The 16,031-nt window shown below is 44.7% G+C and overlaps 1 long non-coding RNA gene across 1 annotated transcript in view; it reads left to right on the top strand.

Moving 5' to 3' along the window:
- Nucleotides 1-10,992, top strand: part of LOC132536535 (uncharacterized) — a 96,589-nt gene extending 85,597 nt beyond the window's left edge. Inside the window, exons 2-3 of the long non-coding RNA XR_009548075.1 lie at nucleotides 4,775-5,007; nucleotides 10,807-10,992. This is a non-coding gene — a long non-coding RNA (uncharacterized LOC132536535). The remainder of the gene's footprint in view (nucleotides 1-4,774; nucleotides 5,008-10,806) is intronic.
- Nucleotides 10,993-16,031: the final 5,039 nt, after the last annotated feature.

The following is a 16,031-nucleotide window of genomic DNA, read 5'->3' as shown; positions in this document are numbered from 1 at the left end:
CTCTGAGTATGATGTATGTACACCAGGACACCATGATCAGGGATGGTGAGTCCACAGGAGCAATTGCCTTAGCTGGACCCAAATGGGAGGTGTCAGAGGCCGGGTTCATCCACTATTGTTTGGTCAAACAAAGTTCCCATCTATGTTGGAACTCTTTCTCGGTTCTTTCTGGGCTTGTAATCTGCTGCCCTGAGAAGTGGACTGGGAGCCTGGAGGCTGAGTATGCAGCCAAACGTGACTGGACAGGGTCCTGCCCCTGAATTCTGAGGGGTGCCCCAGCTTCCCCCGTTGGCAGTGTTTGGATGATAGTGAGGCATGAGATTGAATAGGGAACTCAGGAGATTTAGACATGAGAGTCCCTTTGCATATGCATTCTTGCTTAGCCAGAATCTGAGCTAGCTGGCTTTCGGTAACCAGCTAGGTTCTCTGTACATAAGGTGCAGGTGAGGCTGGCTACCTGGCCACCCATGCTCTGAGACTACTATAGGTGATCTCTGAGCACACTCAGACACAGACAGACAGACAGACACAGACACACACACATTACTGTCAGGTCTGGTAGTACAGCATATGGTGAAGGCTGGGGCTGTCTGGGGTCTGTGAGCATGAGAGCTGCTGTCTTACAATCTCTACAAGCCAGCTGAACCTGTCATCAATGAACACAGTGTAGGAGGTTTTTGAATTCTGGTCTCTTTCCAATTCATGTATTTCTCTTCTCACCTTCTCTGTCTCTAACTCTCACATGCTCTCATACACTCTGTCTTCACTCATTTATATTTTACTTATATACTTTTTTTACTGACAGGCCCAGATATACAAAGAGAGTTACCAGAGCACTGCTGAGCTCTGGTTTGTTGTGTTGGCGATTTCACCTAAGCTTCTGGAGCTTCAGTTTGTACGTCTTTCTGACACAAGCCATTTTCTGTCTCCTCATTTCCATGCCACTATCACTGAGAGTTTATAATAAAGAGATACATACATATATATATATATATATATATATATATATATATATATATACTTATATATTTATATATTTTTCATTTTTTGAATTGTCGACCTATGTATTTGACCTTAATTCAGAATTACCACATTTATAACAGCCTGGTTTTTCAGAAATAATTGGCCATATTTTTTGAGCAGCTTTCAATACAAATATTAAATATAGAACCTTCCAGTAGCATTTCTAATCGTGTTTCTATCAGCATTCTTATTGTAATTATCATAGCCCAGAACTTCCCTTCTTTTTCTAGTGTAAGCTTTAATACATATGTGTTTGTTTTCTTTTTCTGGAAATCTTAATTTCCTTGGACCCTGAAGTGTTAGGGAACTTTTGAAGCAGCCCTCTGTTTCTCAGCAGATGGTTTCTATGTTTCTGCTGTAATCAGGTCTTCTTGTGGTTTTTGTTTTCATTAATTTTTTTCAAGTCCTCCTAAATCATAACCATTTATTTGCATATTTATTTATTTAGTAAGGTATCACATGAGGGTCATTTCTTCTGCTTGATATAATTTCTCTTATAATTGAAGGGAACTTTTGATGCACAATACATTTCCTGGGGCAAATACTACACACATATGGTGAAGGCTTGGGTTGTCTGGGGTCTGTGGGCATTAGAACTGCTGCCTTACAATCTCTACAACCCAGGTTTGAACCTGTCATGAATGAACACAGTCTAGGGGGTTTTTGACTTCTGGTCTATTTCCAACTCCTCTATTTCTTTTCTCTCCTTCTCAGTCTCTGTCTCTCACAGGCTCTCACTCACTCTTTCTGCACTCAGTAATATTTTACTTATATCCTTATTTTATTGAAGGCCCAGATATACAAAGAGAATTGCCAGAGCACTGCTGAGCTCTGGCTTGTTTTTTTTGGTGATTTTACCTAGGCTATTGGATCCTCAGTTTTGTAAGTCTCTCTGACACAAGCCATATTCTTTCTCTTCATATCCATGGCAGTATCTCTCAGACTTTATAATAAAGATATACATCCATATACATATATGGGACACTCATGCATGCCTACTAATGGGAATCTATCTAAGTGTGATGTGTGGAGACCAGAACACCATGATCAGGGATTGTGAGGCCACAGGATAAATTGCCTTAGCCGGACCCAAAGGGTAGGTTTGAGGGGCCGGGTTCATCCACTATTGTTTTGTTAAACACTGTTCCCATCTATGTTGAAACACAGCTCTTTCTAGGTTCATTCTGGGCTTGTAATCTGCTGCCCTGAGCAGTGGATTGAGAGCCTGGAGGCTGAGTAGGCAGCAAAACGTGACTGGACAGGCTCCTGCCCCTGAATTCTGAGGGGTGCCCCAGCTTACCTCGTTGGCAGTGTTTGGATGATAGTGAGGCATGAGATTGAATCGGGAACTCAGGAGAGGGAGACATGAGAGTCCCTGTGCATGTTAATTCTTGCTTAGCCAGAATCTGGGCTAGCTGGCTTGCCTTGACCAGCTAGGTTCTCTGTACATAAGTTGCAGGTGAGGCTGGATACCTTCCAACCCATGCTCTGAGACTACTATAGGTGAACTCTGAGCACACTCAGACACAGACAGACAGACAGACACAGACACACACACATTACTGTCAGGTCTGGTAGTACTGCATATGGTGAAGGCTGGGGCTGTCTGGGGTCTGTGGGCATGAGAGCTGCGGCTTTACAATCTCTACAAGCCAGGTTTGGACCTGTCATCAATGAACACAGTGTAGGAGGTTTTTGAATTCTCATCGCTTTCCAGCAGAAGTGGCTGGTGGGCGGGCCTTCCAAAGGCTGCCCAATGAGAGTGCTGCAGAATCGTGTGGGCGGTGCTCAAGTTTGCTGGCCAATCACTGACGAGGGGCCTTGATACTCCTTGGCGTGTAGTAGCACACTGTCCAATGACATTGCTGGCAGGGTTTCTGGGCGAGGCCTAAGCCTCTGGCCTATCAGAGCATGGCTGGTGCCCTGTCTGCGGGCCTTCTGAAGTAAGCCCGAAAATGGGAGCTCAGAGCTGGACTTAAAAGCCTGGGCGTGCTTCCAGGAAGTGCGAAGCAGGGTTCAGCCCAAGGCCCTGCCTTGCAGAAGCTGTGCAGTGTGCATGTGTATAACTCCGTTTGTGCCTGTGCAGCTGTCGATGTGTGTGTGTGTGTAAATGTGAGAGTGTTTGTTTGTGTGTGTTTGTGTGTGTGTGTGTGAGAGAGAGAGAGGGAGAGAGAGACAACAACAGATTCACTGTGGCACAGGTGATTTTGTGCAAAACACTTGGCACATTCTGATGTACAGCTCAATGTTGACACCATTGTAGCTCTCCTTGGCCCTTGGTCACTTTTCTTCTTTTCAGATGTAAAGACACTGAAGAGGGAGAGGTTTTTGCCCTGAGGCTTGCACTGGGAACGAGCAGCTTCCCTGTGTGTATTGCCAGAGTAGGAAACTTGTGGTGCCTGTCTCTGTAGAGAGTCTCCTGGATGAGTTCCTTCTGGAGCCTTTTTCGCTCGGTCCTGTTGGAGCTGCATATAGCTAATGATTTGGGGATTTTACTCTTTTGGACAATTCTTTTCCTGATGCTCCGTTTCTCTCCAGGATTTAGCAATCAATTGTCTGAATGTCATATAGCATCCATTGTAGAAAATGACTACATCAGTGTCTTGCCCTCTCTCTCTCTCTCTCTCTCTCTCTCTCTCTCTCTATATATATATATATATATATATATATATATATGATGTAGAGGTCAAAAATATATTTTAGCTAGAGACCTGCACAGCTCTGGATTCAGGTAGTAATGCGGATACACCTGGCCCTTCTGAGCCACAGTAATGAGAGTCATCTCACAGAGCCATTCGTTTACCTCTTGTCACTCTACAAATATCTCTCAGCAAAAACTACAGCTGCCAAATCATCTATTCCCTCTTGTTCTTTTTGTCCACCAAGTCCTATCCCTAAACTGTAAATCAATGAAGAAATAGACATAGTGCAGTTCCCGCACACAGGGCAGACTGAGGCTGGACCAGCGAGATGAACTACGCTAGCCTGCATTTGGCTGGAGCATTACTAAAATTACTTCCAATTTGGAGAGGCAAGGGCAGTTTTGCAGAGTGGGCTGCAGGCCAAGTGTTGCTTCTCAGAGTGGGCTACGACCTAGATGATCTAAGTGTAACCTTTCCTCACAAACATAAAATAACAATGCCACTTGTATGAAGTATGCATGCGCATGGAGGATTTGCCTTCAGTGCTCTGGCACTGATAAACACAGGTCCAGAATTTCTGTCCTTTTCTGTCACTGTCAATCTATCTCTCTGACTGTCTCTACGTGCCTTCTTCACTGGGCCCTTACTGGAAGTCAGTGCATGTATCGTGAAATCGGTCTTCCTGGTGTTGACGTTTTCCTTTCTTTGCCCTTTGGATTATTTAATATCATGAATATGGCGTAGTACAGTGGGGAACTGAGAAGGCAGCTGCCAGGAGCCATTTCTCTGCCTGATAGATGATAAGATTTGAAACAATGGAAGCCCTCGAGACAAGTTTCATTTCCCCCTGGGCAGGTCATTTTCCCCTCAGGTAGACCATTTATCAGAAACAGTGACGCAACACATAGTTGTGGTAGCAAACATGATTTCATCCATTGTATGTTGCAAGGAACATTCCACCTTTGAAGATTGCTCCCCCTCCTCCTCTTCCAGCACTTCCCCCTCCTTCCCCAAAGCCTTATAATGCCTGTGTTCACAATAAAATTTAGAGCTTGATCAGAAACCTGTCTTGCTTTCGTTCTTCGTGTCTCTTGTTCCTATCATTTCAGGTCTCATTGGGTTCCTAGCCCCTGCTCACCGCCCTGCTGGCCGGGGCATTCTGGCACCCGAGCGTGGGGCAAAGAAGCCTTCTGGACCTAGAAACTCGCTGATCGAGGGGGTAGGCCTACCCGAATTCACTGAGTCACCACGGCCAAGGGGGTAACGCAAAGACTCGCAGAGATCACCATGGAGATACCCGACCGTGAGACGCATCTGGAGGAGAGTGTTCACAGCGGCTGAGGTAAGCAAAACCATGGGACATGAATTTAGCAAACAAGATTTATTCATTAAAGGACTCAAGGAGTCACTCAAGACACGAGGAACTAGGGTTAAAAAGAAAGAATTAAAGAAGTTTTTAGATTATATTGGAAATATTTGCCCCTGGTTCCCCCAGGAAGGCACTATACATGAGAAACGTTGGATGAGAATTGGTGACTGTCTTAATGATTACTATCAGTCTTTTGGTCCTGAACGTGTACCTGTTTCTGCCTTTTGTTACTGGAATTTAATTAATGATATCTTAAAAATCTATAATAATCACCCTGATATTAAAAACCTTATTACAGAGGGTGAAAAGGTCCTCCGGCAACTTTCTCGTCCACCGTCCAGGACAAAGACCCCATCTCCATGCCCTTCTGAGGTTATTGATCTTGATCCCCCAGTACCCAGTCAAAATAAAAGCCTCCCAGCACCTGATGAAAGTAAAAGCCCTATTCCCCTCCCTACAGGTCCCACTGCACTTACTAAAGTTCCCTCCATTGACCCTCCTATTGCTAATTCACTTGAGAATGAAACCCAGCATTCTTCCCCCGCTTCTATCCAGTTTTACAAAACCTCCCACAAAGCCCCCCCTCTCCTGAAGCACTTCCCGCGGAGGATGAGGCTTTGATAGAAAAAGAGGCTGCCAAATATCACAATCCTGATTGGTATCCTCCTCCCTTTAATCCCCCTCCCTATATCCATGCTTCCACTCTCCAGCCTGACCCTCTCCTTGATAACCCCTCCATCAGGAGGGCACGCTCAGGATCCCTTACAGGAATTTCCACTCTCCGCAAGGTCCTTGCTGACCGGAGAGAGCAGCTTCAATTAATGAAAGAAATAGCTGCAGTTACAGAAGAACTTACATTTTTAGCCTCACCTAAAAACCCAATCCTTAAAACTAAAACTAAAACTAAACCATCCAAATCTAAACCAATTTTGGCTTTCCCTGTTACTCAGAGCCAGGCTCAAACTGATCCTGAAAATGAGGACTCTATACAAATAGAAAATCCTGAAGACCCTCCAGGTTCAGATGATGATAGTGATGATAATCTTCCAGAACCCCCCGCACCCTTTAAAACTGAAGATGACAAAGCCCAATCAAATTCAGATGATGATAATGATGATAATTGTTCTCAAAGACATAAAAACTTAAATCATCATGGTAATGGTTCTCAGAGATACAAAAATCTAAATCTTAAGTACTTAGAAAAACTAAAAGCGGCGGTTGCTAACTATGGACCGACTGCTCCCTTTACTATAAACTTGTTAGAAGGATTTAGTGATAAATGGCTTACTCCTAATGATTGGAATAGGCTGGCTCGTGCTGCTCTTAGTGGAGGAGACTATGTCTCCTGGAGAATTGAATTCATAGAAAACTGTAGGGACATGGCTCAGCGCAATGAGAGAAAAGACTCCTCAAAAACTTGGACCCTTAAAAAACTTGTTGGTGAGAGCCCTTATAATTCCAATGAAGCTCAAGCCCGTTTCCCACCCGGCTTGCTCACCCAGATACAGCAGGCTGGCCTAAAAGCATGGAAACTTCTTCCCCCTAAGGGATCAACCACCACTTCCTTGGCAAAAATTAGACAAGGCCCAGAAGAGCCCTATAGTGATTTTATCAGCCGCCTAATTGAGGCAGCAGAAAGGCTTTTCGGAGGTGAAGAAACTGATAATCCTTTTGTTAAACATTTGGCTTTTGAAAATGCTAACCCCGCTTGTCAAGATGCCATCCGTCCTTACAGGCATGGCACTCTTGCTGATTATGTTAAGCTTTGCTCTGGCATCGGCACTACGCATGCTCTTGGGCTCGCCATCGGGGTCGCCCTTCGTAATGATAATTTTGCTGCAGGTGCCGGCCAACATAATAGGACTTGCTTTAACTGCAAACAGCCTGGTCATTTTATGAGAGAATGCACGGCTACTGCCCAAATTCAATCTCCTGTGTCAGAGCGCCCTCTACTGGCAACAGTTTGTCCACGTTGCCAAAAAGGCAGACACTGGGCTTCTGAATGCAAATCAAAAACTAACATCCAGGGCCAATTCTTAAACCCCCGACCATCGGGAAACTTCCTGCGGGGCCGGCCCCTGGCCCCCACACAAAGGACAAACCCTGGGGCTACAAGGTTTGTCCCTCGGGCTTCAGCCCAACCACTTCAGCAGCCGCTCCAGCCGCTTCCCCCTCCCCAGTCAATTCCCAATGCCTTCGCAGGTCAGTCTCTAGTCTCTGGAGAGCCACCGCTTGCAGCGCAGGACTGGACCTCTGTGCCACCTCCCGCACAAGATTAACCCCTGATACAGGCCCACAGACCATAAATACTGGAGTTTTTGGTCCTCTTCCCCCAAATTTGTTTGGCCTCATACTAGGAAGAGCTAGTTCCACCCTCCGAGGTTTGCATTTGATCCCTGGAGTTGTTGATAATGACTTCACCGGAGAAATTAAAATTATTGCCTCCTCTCAGGAAGGCACACAGGTCATTCCACCCGGTGAGCGATTAGCACAGTTAATATTACTTCCCTTACAACATCTTAATAACAATTTCCATAAACAGTCCCGTCTCAATGACCCCCCTGGGTCTTCAGACGCATATTGGGTCCAACAGGTTTCTCTTGACCGCCCCTCCTTAAAACTATTTTTAAATGGCAAACCTTTTACTGGTATTATAGACACAGGGGCTGATGCCACAGTCATTTCTGAAAAAGACTGGCCACACACTTGGCCCTTAACGGCCTCTCACACCCATTTAAAAGGCATAGGTCAGTCCACTGATCCCAAAATCAGCTCCCAGGCTCTTACTTGGTCAGATGAAGAAGGCAATATTGGCTCTGTTACTCCATTTGTTATCCCTGGGCTGCCAGTTAATCTCTGGGGTCGTGATATTCTCTCTCAAATGAATGTTATTATGTGCAGCCCCAATGAAAAAGTTACCCGGCAGATGTTAAATCAAGGTTTTCTCCCGGGAAGAGGATTAGGAAAAAAAACCTCAAGGAATTAGAGATCCCCTTACAGTCGTTCAAAGAACAGATCAGTCGGGGCTGGGTATCCCTCCCCCTCCGCCTTTTTCCTAATGGCCATTGACATACCTGCACCCCATGCAGAAAAATTTCCTGGAAAACAAGTGTTCACGTATGGGTTGATCAATGGCCTTTAACACAAGAAAAAGCCAAGGCAGCACTGACGCTAGTGCAGGAGCAGCTTGCTGCAGGTCACATAGAACCAACCACCTCCCCATGGAATACCCCAATTTTTGTCATAAAAAAGAAATCAGGAAAATGGCGATTATTACAAGACCTGAGAGCTATTAACAAAGTAATGTTCCCTATGGGGGCCCTTCAACCGGGTCTGCCCTCCCCTGTAGTAATTCCCTCTGGCTATTTTAAAATAGTTATTGATCTCAAAGACTGTTTCTTCACTATTCCCTTACACCCTGATGATAGGCCTCATTTTGCCTTCAGCATACCCCAAATAAATTTTCAGGGCCCTATGCCCCGTTATCAATGGAAAGTACTACCACAAGGCATGGCCAATAGCCCTACCCTTTGTCAAAAATTTGTTGATCAGGCTGTTGCCCCAATTAGACAAAGGTGGCCTTCCATATATTTACTACATTATATGGACGATATACTTTTGGCGGCCCCCCAAAAAGACAGCCTGTTCCTATGCCTAGAAGACCTGATAGCCAGCCTTTCAAATAGAGGACTTCAAGTTGCCCCCGATAAAGTACAAATAGCTGACCCTTATACTTACTTAGGATATGAATTGCTTCATCACCGTGTGCTAACCCCACGGATTCAACTATGCACCTCCCATTTGCAGACCTTGAATGACTTCCAAAAACTTTTAGGTGACATTCAATGGCTTAGACCATATTTAAAATTACCCACTCATGCCCTGCTCCCCCTAAATGAAATTCGTAATGGTGACCCAAATCCATCGTCTCCCAGAAAACTTTCCCCTGAAGCCCAAGCTTCCTTAACCCTTATAAACCGCTCCAAACAAGAACAGTCTGTTTTTCAAATTGACTATAATACACCCCTGCTGTTTGTTATCTGTTCCACTTCTCATACGCCCACTGGTGTTTTCTGGCAAAACTCACTTAAAGCCAAAGATAAGGGGCACCCCCTATTATGGGTTCATCTGCCCGCTTCCCCTCAAAAAGTGCTTGCCACATATCCATTCCTGATTGCACAGCTGATTATAAAAGCACGTAAATTAAGCCGTCAATATTTTGGAAAAGATCCTGATTCTCTTATCTTACCTTACACTAAAGACCAGCTTGACTGGTTGCTCCAAGCTTCTGACGACTGGCCTATTGCATGTGCCTCTTTCTCAGGCACCATTGATAATCATTATCCCAACAATCCCCTGCTTCAATTTGCTGCTGTACATCCCTTTGTGTTCCCCAAAGTAACAGCCACCCAGCCTCTTGATAAGGCCTACTTGGTATTTACTGACGGCTCTGCTAATGGAATTGCAGCCTACGTGATTGATGGGAACCCCGCCTCCTGCCTCTCCCCTTACACTTCAGCTCAGCTTGTTGAACTTTATGCTATCATCAAAGTGTTTCAGGAATTGCATTCCCAGCCCTTTAACCTATATACAGACAGTGCCTATGCTGCTCATTCAGTGCCCTTGTTAGAGACTGTTCCTTTTATCAAATCCTCCACCAATGCTTCTCCTTTATTTCTAACATTGCGCTCCTTAATTGTTGCTCGAACCTGCCCTTTTTTCATAGGCCATTTGTGTGCTCACACACTGTTACCTGGTCCCCTTTCTGAAGGAAATGCACTGGCAGATGCTGCCACTCAGTTAACTTTCCCTGTACTTGCTGACCCCGTTTCCCTAGCACAACAGGCCCATTCTCTCCACCACCTTAACTCTCAGACCCTTCGCCTTGCATACAAGGTTACCCGTGACCAAGCTCGTGAAATTGTTAAAAACTGCCCTGACTGCTCTATCTCACTTCCAGTCCCTCACATTGGAGTTAATCCACGTGGACTGGTCCCGAGTGAAATTTGGCAAATGGATGTTACTCATTTTAATGAATTTGGAAAACTTAAATACATTCATGTTACTGTTGATACCTTTAGTGGCTTTATCTTTGCCTCCCTCCATACTGGAGAGGCCTCAAAAAATGTTATTGCTCATGTCCTTTAATGCCTTTCAGTCATCAGTAAACCCAGGGTGGTCAAGACAGACAATGGTCCAGGATACGTGGGAAAAAATTTTCAGGCCTTCTGCCAGAGACTCTGTATTAAACATATCACTGGCATCCCCTATGACCCTCAAGGCCAAGGTATTGTAGAACGAGCTCACCAAACACTTAAGGCAGCTCTGCATAAACTCAAAAATACCTCCCTCTATGAGACTCGTGGAGCGCCACGTAATATCCTTAACCATGCTCTTTTTGTCCTTAATTTTCTCAATCTCGATGCACAAGGAAAATCTGCTGCTGACCGTCTCTGGCACCCAGAGACCCATGATAGACAAGCCATGGTCAGATGGCGTGATCCCCTGACCTCGCAATGGAAGGGTCCCGACCCTGTCCTCATATGGGGACGTGGTTCAGCCTGCATATATGATCAGAATGAAGGAGCTCCTAGGTGGCTTCCTGAAAGACTTGTTAGACAAGTCAATGGTATCTCACCCTCAAGGGGAGATTGCCCTGCTCTTCCAAAAAACAGTGTTGATACACTTCCTTAAAAGCACCAAGAGTTACTAATGCATTCCACACCCAAGAACGTAAGTTCCTGAGGCCTTTTTTCTTCTTTTGTCTTTCAGAAAAACAACTCAACAATTTGAAGATGGCTCCAAAGAAGTCCAGCCGTGTGATACTTCCTTGTCTTCTCTACTTGCCCCTATTATTGGCCATTCCCACACATGCAGCTCTTGTTTATCAGTGGGAATTTCAGGTTAGAGAGACACAAACTAAGGACTCACACACCACAGTCTGAAACATTGGCATGGCATGCTGTCCTCCTAAAGGTTGCCGGGAGACTGTTGTTATTAATATTTCTCCCAAAACTATATATAGCACCTATCGGCATTATGCCTGCTTTCCCTTTGATAATAAAGACAGGAGCGGATGCCTTACTGATGTCTCCACTTATGGAGGCTGCCGCTACTGGTCCTGCATTATTCATGATGCCCACTCGCCAAAAACCCGCACTGGAAAGCCCAGTATTCTCAGATTACAAGGGTCCCAGTTTACTATTCAGATTTCTGATCCTTTGAATACCCGCTGGCAAGAGGGAGTTATAGGTAAATTATATAATGATGGATATTCCAGATATCCTACTGGAACTATACACATCTCCTGACAATTGGTGTTGGCTGAGCACAGACAACAAGTAAATCAAGTCATTATAGAAACAGAAAATAAGCTCCATTCGGTTTTCCAAACAAATTCAGCCATGGAAGTCACTAAAAAATGGGCTAACTGGCCCCTTTATCTTCAATATGCAATTAATCTTTTAAATTATTCTCAGATTGTTCTCAACACTTCTCGTTGCTTGCTGTGTGCATCCCTTTCACGACCCATTATCGCAGCAGCACCTTTAAACAACACACCTCCAGCTTCTCTGTAGGTCACTACAAAAAAACCCCCTATGGGGCCCCATCCCTCCGCCCCCTCAGCCCCACTTTTTCTAGAACACATAGGCAGTTCATTTATACTGGTGTGTCTTTATACCAGCAACTCCAGCTCTGTTAATTTCACCTGCACCCGTAATGTCTCTGTAAGTGCTGTCCATACAGCCCCCCCATTAGCTTACTTCTGGTGCGGTGGGACACTTCTGACTAGCATAAATACCACTACCCCTGGACCCTGCCTCATAGTAGCTATAGTCCCCCAACTCACTTTATATGAACCTGATGAGTTTGCATGGCTCTTACACTCCACTCGTAAAAGAGCTGTTTTCCTCCCATTGATAATTGGCATAGGCTTAGCTACCTCTACCAGCATAGCTGGTGGGGCACTAGGACATTCCATTTACTTCTCCCATGATTTTTCTAACAAATTACAGCAAGTCATAGACTCCACCACAAATAGTCTAGAGTCATTACAGAGACAGATCACGTCACTGGAAAAAGTTACTTTACAGAACAGGGGAGCTCTTGACCTTTTGATGGCAGAAAAGGGAGGAACCTGCTTAGCTTTACAAGAAGAATGTTGTTTTTACATTAATGAATCAGGAGTTATAGAAGAAAATGTCAGGAACCTACAAACACTTAGTCGAGATTTGAGAAATAGATATGACCCTTCCTTTACACCATCATGGATGAATTCCCCCTTTTTTACTTGGCTGCCATCAATTGTAAGACCCTTGATTAGCCTTTTGTTAATAATTACCTTAGGACCCTTTATTTTTAATAAGATTACTGATTTTATAAAACGGCAGATTGACTCCTTGGCATCAAAACCTTTGCAAATCCATTATCACAGACTTGATTTGGCTGATAGAGGCCTGGCTGAACCTGAGGATGACTGACCTCCCTTTTGGATGGCATAAAAGTCATAATTATGCACTGAGACATCCAACCTTGGCAGGGAAAAGACACCAGTAAGGGGTGCAAGGCAAAGCACTGCAGGGGGAGGACCCTATTGTCCGCCTCTGAGTCCCCCGTGAAGCAAACCTGATTTGCATGGAGGTTGGTTTCAGGAACAAAAAATCATTTCCCTGGAAACTGTGGCTCTGCCTCCCCTCCCCAAAAAGACACCGAGAGCCTTATAAGATGCGGGAAGGTTGGTTTCTGCACCCACCCCGCAGGAGGAATCGGGTCAGTACTTCCCCCCTCTGGTTATACCTGCTGTTCAGGTCCCTGCTCCTCACCTCAACTAACTGCCTCAAGTTAAATTATAACGAAGGGATGAAATGCCAGGAGCCATTTCTCTGCTTGATAGATGATAAGCTTTGAAACAATGGAAGCCCTCGAGACAAGTTTCATTTCCCCCTGGGCAGGCCATTTTCCCCTCAGGTAGACCAATTATCAGAAACAGTGACACAACACATAGTTGTGGTAGCAAACATGATTTCATCCATTGTATGTTGCAAGGAACATTCCCCCTTTGAAGATTGCTCCCCCTCCTCCTCCTCCAGCACTTCCCCCTCCTTCCCCAAAGCCTTATAATGCCTGTGTTCACAATAAAATTTAGAGCTTGATCAGAAACCTGTCTTGCTTTCGTTCTTCGTGTCTCTTGTCCCTTTCATTTCAGGTCTCATTGGGTTCCTAGCCCCTGCTCACCGCCCTGCTGGCCGGGCCTACTGCAGGTAACAAGCATGTGTTCATCTCCAGCTGCAGCTGTCCAGGCCCTCTGTGCTTGACTCCCATTCTCCAGGGCCCTGAGGCTGACACTCAGCCTAAATGCAGCCCTCCTCACCTCCTGCACAGCATCCTAGTCCTTATTCCATGAGAGCCCAGGGCAAGAGAAGTGAAACTCTGTCCCCCTGGCACACACATTGTGTTTTCCCTCTATTGGTCCAAATGTAAAGGATCTGTGGTACTGATGGCCACACAAGTGTCCAGATTTTCCATGCAAAACAGAAGCCTCCAAGGTTCAATGGGTGCATAAAGAAGGTGTTTTGATGGCTGTGAAATGTCTTTTCCAAGTGCCTCCTGGGGTTTAAAATCCTTTTTGATACCTAAAGTTCTTTCTTGTATCTAGGGAATATTCTCACCTCGGGCCAGAAGGCCTCCCCAACAAGGAGCACAACTATCCTGGGGTCAGGAGGTCTGCCAGCCTGCTAGCTCCTGGAGGGATTCCTGAGTATGTCCTCAGTGGCCAAGTTGTAACAGCTGCTTCCAATTGCCTTTATTAGCAGAATCCAGGCCCTCAGGTGAGGGGCGGAACTGTTATCTCCACTGGAAGCTCCTAATTCAGCCAATGGAGTCATCCATCTTTCTTTTGTCTCTCCATAGCAAGGACCAGTGGAGCTTGTGCTTCCTGCAAGCAGAGAGACTTTGTATGGGACACTCTTGCATGCCTACTTCTGGGAATCTCTCTGAGTGTGATGTGTGGACACCAGGACACCATGATCAGGGATTGTGAGGCCACAGTAGCAATTGCCTTAGTCGGACCCAAAGGGTAGGTATAAGGGGCCGGGTTCATCCACTATTGTTTGGTCAAACACTGTTCCCATCTATTTTGAAACACAGCTCTTTCTGGGTACTTTCTGTGCTTGTAATCTGCTGCCCTGAGCAGTGGATTGAGAGCCTGGAGGCTGAGTAGGCAGCCAAACGTGACTGGACAGGGTCCTGACCCTGAATTCTGAGTGGTGCCCCAGCTTCCCCCTTTGGCAGTGTTTGGATGATAGTGAGGCATGAGATTGAACCGGAACTCAGGAGAGCGAGACATGAGAGTCTCTTTGCATATGCATTCTTACTTAGCCAGCATCTGGTCTAGCTGGCTTTCCCTAACCAGCTAGGTTCTCTGTACATAAGTTGCAGGTGAGGCTGGCTACCTTGCCACCCATGCTCTGAGACTACTATAGGTGAGTTCTGACCACACACAGACACACACATACACATTACTGTCAGGTCTGGTAGTACAGAATATGGTGAAGGCTGGGGTAGTCTGGGGTCTGTGGGCATGAGAGCTGCTGCCTTACAATCTCTACAAGAGAGGTTTGAACCTGTCATCAATGAACACAGTGTAGGAGGTTTTTGAATTCTGGTCTCTTTCCAACTCGTCTATTTCTCTTCTCTCCTTCTCTGTCTCTAACTCTCACATGCTCTCACACACTCTGTCTTCACTCATTAATATTTTACTTATATAATTATTTTACTGACAGGCCCAGATATACAAAGAGAGTTACCAGAGCACTGCTGAGCTCTGGCTTGTTGTGTTTGCGATTTCACTTAGGCTACTGGAGCCTCAGTTTGTAAGTCTTTCTGACACAAGCCATATTCTGTCTCCTCATTTCTATGCCAGTATCACTCAGAGTTTATAATAAAGATATACATATATATATATTTATATATCTGATATTTTTAGAATTGTCGAACTATGTATTTGACCTTAATTCAGAATTACCACATTTATAACAGCCTAGTTTTTCAGAAATAATGGCCATACAGTTGGAGCAGCATTCAATACAAATATAAATAATAGAACCTTCCAGTAGCATTTCTAATCATGTTTCTATCAGCATCCTTATTGTAATTATCATAGCCCAGAACTTCCCATCTTTTTCTAGTGTAAGCTTCAATACATATGTGTTTGTTTTCTTTCTCCGGACATCTTAATTTCCCTGGACCCTGATGTGTTAGGGAATTTTTGAGGGAGCCCTCTGTTTCTCAGCTGATGGTTTCTATGTTTCTGCTGTAATCAGGTCTTCTTGTGGTTTTTCTTTTTATTTATTTTTTATTTTTTCAAGTCCTCCTAGATCATCCCCATTTATTTGCATATTTATTTATTTAGTCAGGTATCACATATACGGTCATTCTTCTGCTTGATAGATTTTCTCATATAATTGAAGGGAACTTTTGAAGCACAATACATTTCCTGGGGCATATAATACACACATATTGAGAAGACTTGGGTTCTCTGGGGTCGGTAGGCATTAGAGCTACTGTCTTACAATCTCTACAACCCAGGTTTTAACCTGTCATGAATGAACAAAATCTAGGGGGTTTTGACTACTGGTCTATTTCCGACTCTTCTATTTCTCTTCTCGCCATCTCTGTCTCTGACTCTCACAGGCTCTCACTCACTCTGTCTGCACTCAGTCATATTTTACTTATATCCTTATTTTATTGACAGGCCCAGATATACAAATTGAGTTGCCAGAGCACTGCTGAGCTCTGGCTTTTTGTTGGTGTTTTCGCCTAGGTTACTTGAGCCTCAGCTTTGTAAGTGTATCTGACACAAGCCATATTATGTCTCCTCATATACATGGCAGTATCTCTCAGACTTTATAATAAAGATATACATCCTTATACATATATAAATATACATATATATATATATATATCTGTCATTTTTGGAATTGTCAAACTATGTAATT

The sequence above is a fragment of the Erinaceus europaeus genome, unplaced genomic scaffold (assembly GCF_950295315.1).
Source record: "Erinaceus europaeus unplaced genomic scaffold, mEriEur2.1 scaffold_224, whole genome shotgun sequence".
Classification (NCBI taxonomy): Eukaryota; Metazoa; Chordata; class Mammalia; order Eulipotyphla; family Erinaceidae; genus Erinaceus; species Erinaceus europaeus.
Note: the sequence above shows the minus strand (reverse complement) of the source record. Positions and strands in the feature narration are given on the sequence as shown.